Source organism: Nicotiana tabacum, chromosome 7 (assembly GCF_000715075.1).
Source record: "Nicotiana tabacum cultivar K326 chromosome 7, ASM71507v2, whole genome shotgun sequence".
Taxonomy (NCBI): domain Eukaryota; kingdom Viridiplantae; phylum Streptophyta; class Magnoliopsida; order Solanales; family Solanaceae; genus Nicotiana; species Nicotiana tabacum.
This window is the reverse complement of record NC_134086.1, coordinates 156,614,213-156,620,162: the sequence shown is the minus strand read 5'-3', so window position 1 is coordinate 156,620,162 and position 5,950 is coordinate 156,614,213. Positions and strand designations below refer to the sequence as shown.

The 5,950-nt window shown below is 32.1% G+C and overlaps 1 pseudogene; it reads left to right on the top strand.

Annotated features, from left to right (window-relative positions):
- The first annotated feature begins 3,610 nt into the window (after positions 1-3,610).
- Positions 3,611-4,375, top strand: LOC142162381 (cytosolic sulfotransferase 18-like; annotated as a pseudogene).
- Positions 4,376-5,950: the final 1,575 nt, after the last annotated feature.

Below are 5,950 nucleotides of genomic sequence, written 5' to 3'. Positions count from 1 at the left end.
TTGGTACCAAAAACTCTGGTGAAAGGCAAACCACTCAATGGTCGTAAAACACACTAGAAAATATTGTGCAGAAGAAGAAGAAGATAATTAGAAAATTTAATAAGTAAAAGTTCTGGGATTCAAGGCATATTTATAGCCCATCTGGCACTGTTTCTGAAAAGATTTGCAACCTTTCAGAACAGCCATAGCTGTTGAAACAGGTGTGAATATTGCGGGAAAATTAAAAAAAACGGATTTAAAATAATCCGGAAAAGAAAACGGACCGGACTGGACCGGGTCGCAGGTCATAGGTTATTTCGGATTGAATTTTTATTAATTAATTTAATTAAATAAATAAATAATTGAAAGGAATTTTGTCCAAAAAGATTAATTAGTCAATCTTTGACCAAATTCGAAGCTGAGCAACGACGACGCGAGGCTTGCCTTCTTCTTAACTCTTTAAGAGCTAGAAGAAGAGCAATTATATATATACCCATCAAAAGTTTTTTCTTCCTCCAATATGGAACAATGTCCCTTTGCAAAGGATGAAAACTCAAATATTTCATTTTTCCTTTAATTTCTTATTGAGCCTCTTTAAGCTCCACAAGCTAAAAGCCCAACACTTACAACAAAGCAAATATATTCCGTACATGCTATATATAGTAGTCAACTAGGGGATGAAGACCACAGTCCACCTCAACCTTAAAAAAATTAAGTACAAAACATATCCAACTACAAAGTAGTATCTTTTCAACCATTCCACATAAAAACGTGTAATTTGAGAAATGCTGTACACGGAAAGGACCCAAATTACAGTGCAGAAAACAACCAGTAACTGTAAAAAGAAAATTTCCTAATTACACTAGGTTTGTCTGTTTTCTAAGTCCATTCCCTAATTGAATGGTAAATTCCCTCATTTTAAGCTTAGATTCCAGTTGGTCATTGTGGAAACAACCATCTTTAGTCACTTTATCACTATAGTCTAGGGCTGGATATATATCGGGTAAAATTGATTATCCGAACCGTTAATTATTTATTGGGTTTTCGATATCGAATTATTGAATTAACGGTTCGGTAACAGTTTAAATTTTTTTTACTATTGGGTTATCGGTTCGAGTCTCGATTTGCCAATTTTGTTAATGGGTTAACCGATAACCCAATAAGAATTAATAAAATTAAGACTTTACCCCTAAGTATATACATATGTTAGGGCTTCAGTTTGTTCTCTCTTATTCTTTCTCAGCCGCACTCTTGAATTGCTTCATCTTCATTCTTCATAGACTTTACTAGTTACTCCTAGCTTAAGTCTTTAGTCTTATATATTAGTCTTTTAATTTCTATAACAAAATTCATCTTCATATTGGTATTTTTGATTGTTAATGATTCTTTATTTTTTTATTTTCGTTTCTTAATTTTGTGAGCTCACGTTGTGTAGCCTAAACCTATTACAAATTTCTCTTCGCATTTATCAATTCTCAATCGACAATCTTCGTCAGTTTCGTGTATATTTTGAACATTATTCTTCTGTACAATACGCTGAGCTTTGACAAAAGGATAACATTTTTTTGCCTTCTAGGTGTTTTTCATTTCTGTGTTAGTATTGCCCATGCATAGATCAAGATTTTGCTCTATGGTTTCTTTTTTCAGGTTAGGCATTTGACAAACAACATCCAGTTTATCTTAGACTCTTAGTACTATATCTTTGGACTTATTAATTTTAAGGTAAAATTGTTACTACTTTGTATTATTATTAATGTATTTGGACAACTATTGTTGAAGAATTAGTATTATTCTAGTGGTGGCCACTGGACAGAACGCAGAAATGGGTAGTATAATACATGTGAATTCTTCTCTTTTTTGATTAAGTCCAGTGAATTGTCTTCTCTTTTTTGCTTAACTCTATATTGAGCTATCTTATCGGGTAAACCGATAACCGAACCGATAATGATCGATAACCGAAATCTTATATGTTCGGTTATCGGTTTATCAAATTTGCAAATTGATAACCGATATGCTAAACCGATAATATTCATAAACGAATTGAACCGAACCGACCGATGTCCACCCCTATTATAGTCTAAAAACTGGCTTCTGTGCCAAAATTTGCATTTAAAAATATAAAAATAAGGGTAAAAGATACATGCATGTTAGAATTCCAAAATAGAAGAGTCGTCTCTGGGAAAATCTCAATATCCTCTTGTTTGTTTTGAAGCCAAAAAGATAGAGAGGCCAATGAAAAAGGTTACATCGCGCAACAGGGACATATGCATAACTTTTTGTAAGCAGTATCGAGAGTTAAAGAGGTAAATAAATTACTATACCAAAATGGGATATAAGAAATAGAGAAGAGCAATACCAGCAAACCCACACACCTAAAAACTGCAAATTATAGTGGAGGAAAACATTTTCAAAATTATGGTTCTAATTCTAGTTACTTTTCAGAAGGTTAAGTTAGTCATTATTACCTTTATGATGTTAAACCATCAAACCAGACAACATCGTTCATTCAATTATGTCATTTGATTTTAATATACTACATAATTTTGCACATTCTTTATATGTCTTAACAAATAAAAAATTCCAAGGAAGCGGTATCACTGGAATATGCATCCGCCCCTAAGTAACGGGAAAAAATGAAAAATCATAGTAAGTCACTTGTCTTCTTAAATGCAATTTCCATCGCCATTTCACAAAAGGTAAATCGTTTTGGAGAAGTCGAAACTTAGTATCCCTAGTAAAAAAGTAATCGCCAATGTTCTTCAATTCACCGCCTAGATAATTTCCATAGACTGACACAGACAGAGTATTCGACTGAGGAATGGAGACCATTTTGGGCGACTACGAAACATCACCACGTAATCTCCTGCAATAAAATGTACTGGTAGTATACTTTTGTTTTCCTCCCACAGCCTAACATTGTTGTACCTCGTGAAACAAAGCGATCAACAAATGAAACCTATTCCGTCTTAATTACAGTATTTATTATTGACACAAGGGATCGTTCCAACTTCCAACAAAGCCAAGCAATGAATATCAACAACGTTAGTATGCATATGGGAGACTGAGAAAGCGCACCTGGAGCAGTACTTAATCGATAAAGCCAAAATAGTTTGTATATAATCCAAATCCCAAGGAGAAACATTAATTTGATGGTATTGGGATTACGGGAAACAACGATCACCAATTATATTTAATGGGAATGAGAAACAATTAATTACTTCCTCTAGTTCTTTTCTATTGTCGCGGACTCATGGTTATTGAAAAATATTATTTATTCCAATCTATTTTAATTAAATTTTTAGCTGTTTTTATCCCTATTAATAAATTCATCTTTTAGCATTAATTAATAATAAAATATATATTAATTTTAATTTGTTAATTGAATACTCCTAAGCTCTTTACTCTAAGGGCATTTAACTTTGAAAAAAATAAGTTAATTCTTTCTTAATATTTGAAAAAATCAAATATTCTCGATCACAAAAAATCAATTAAAGTAGACTGGAGTTTATTACAAACGAAAATACAGATTTATTTGCAATTTACAAAATTCTTCCTCTATATAAATGAAGAAGTTGTCTCCTAAACTATCAGGATCCAACTTTAGATTCTTCCATTTCGCCCTCTCCAGAAAATGAAGTCATCTTCCCCTTCCAAAACTAAACGCTTATGTGCCAATGGTGAAAATTCCAAGGAAATCATGGGCATGAAATACAATGAGATAATATCAACCCTCCCCAAACGTGAAACTCCCTATCCTCCTTATGAACTCTGCCAATACCAAGGCTTTTGGTTCCCTTTCATCTTCCTACAAGGAATTATATTTTTGCCAGAGATTTTCAAGGCTCATGAGCCCTCTGATATTTTCCTTTGCAGTTATCCAAAATCAGGTACTACTTGGCTTAAAGCATTAGCCTTTTCTATTATGACCAGAGATCATTTCTTTGATAATGACTCCACAAACCCTTTACTCAACTAGTTACTCCACGAATTTATCCCAGCTATGGAAGTTGATTATGTCAACAACCCTAGTTTACTAGATACTGAGTTGCCATTGCTGGCCACACATCTTCCTTACCCTCTCTTACCACCATCTATATTAGAATCCGATTGCAAGATCATTTACATATGTAGGGAGCCAAAGGACACCTTTGTTTCTTTGTGGCATTTTTCACAAAGGTCTAGAGAAAACATGGCTGAAGTTAGAGACACTTATCATAATAATTATCCAGTCGAAGAAATATTTAAGTGGTTTTGTGAAGGAAAATCGTTTTGTGGACCTTTTTGGGATCACGTTACAACATACTGGAGAGCAAGTGTAGATAGACCAAATAGAGTGTTACCTCGCAAAACACCATGCTGCGGGTTAATAATAATCGCACATGTAACCATCTCATAGATGCATCTTATGTAGTATACATGACAGGTGAATAGGCCCATATTCACCTTTAGTATTTCCAGTATTCATGGGTTTCAATCCCAATTTTAGTTGGTCTATTAATTAATAAGAACAAGCAACATAAGAGAATTCGTAAAGAACTTTCTAGTTCTTTAATATTTACTCATGTGAATTCTTTTTTATTTTTGCATATCATACTTAAATTGATATGGCTAAATCAATTATGCCAACTAGATAAATTATCAATATTGATAAACTTCAGGTTTACACATGACATGTGCAATTATCAATAAACTCCAAGTTTATTATGATATGGGTTTTTATATCAATAAACTTCTACTTTATTGTGGCATTCTTTTATTTATGTAGTACAAATTGGAGAATAAAGCGGGTAGCTTTTCACATATATATTACCCCGCTACAAGTTGTAGTAATAGGAGATATTAAATCTTTCCTTTATTTATAATCTCAATATAACCAGCCGCTTTCGCGAATACTTTAGAAACTGAATAAGTTTCTTTGAAACTTACTACGACACAATACATTATTGGTAATTAATTGTGTTTCTCCAAAATAGTATAATTGGCTCTTGCAGAGTTCTCAATTAATTTTGTAATATCACATATTCATCAACATCCATGTGGCAAATATCTCTTTTAAAGAGAAAGTTATATCATTATAGTCATGGTCAAAATCATTATAGGCAAGATATGTTGCTTCTATTACTTTTGCCCTATAATAATCACATTGCCATAATATTTTGGCATATAATAGGTACGTGATCAGTGACCATTCATGCCATAATAATGACATTATTTTCTTATATCATCTCAAACCTCCTTCTAGAGGTGAGTGTGGTACATTCACTACCACTAGCACGTTCATATTCTTCCAAGAATGAATATCTAGTCATAAATCAAATGTTGTCATATTCACATCATGAATGAACCATAATCATCTATATGTGATTTACAAAATCTTATGTCAAATTGATGACAAACATTACTTTCACATAGTGAAAGATTATTTTGAGAATCCATATTGTTCTCATTGTCACAACGACAACGATTATAATTTCGTCTATTACCACGTCCACATCCATTGATACATTCACGGTAATAATTTTGTCTTCTTTTAGACTTATCACATACTGCTGTGAGCACATCATTTTTGTCCTATATGAATTATTCCCATAAATTCAAAACAAAATAACTTCTTTTCATTATTTGGAATTTTTGAGGATTTTGTGGCATTTTCTGATAATTGTTTGCATTTGTCTGTGCATTTTTTTTTTTTAATTAATGAAAAATACAAAAATATGTTGCATTTGCATTGAGGATTTAACTTTACATTTTAGGATTAATTGACAAATTAGTTGTTTTATAAAAATGAAAAAATCACAAAAAGGGGGTAACTTATTTTTTATTTTAGTTTCGAATTTTGGTAGTTTTTCTTTAATTTGGCATTTAATTAGTGGTGGTGAGCATTATTTAGAGTTAGTTAATTCAATTTGATAGGATAATTTGATTAGGAATTAATTTAGGTTTTATTTTTAATTTTTAATTTGATTTTAAA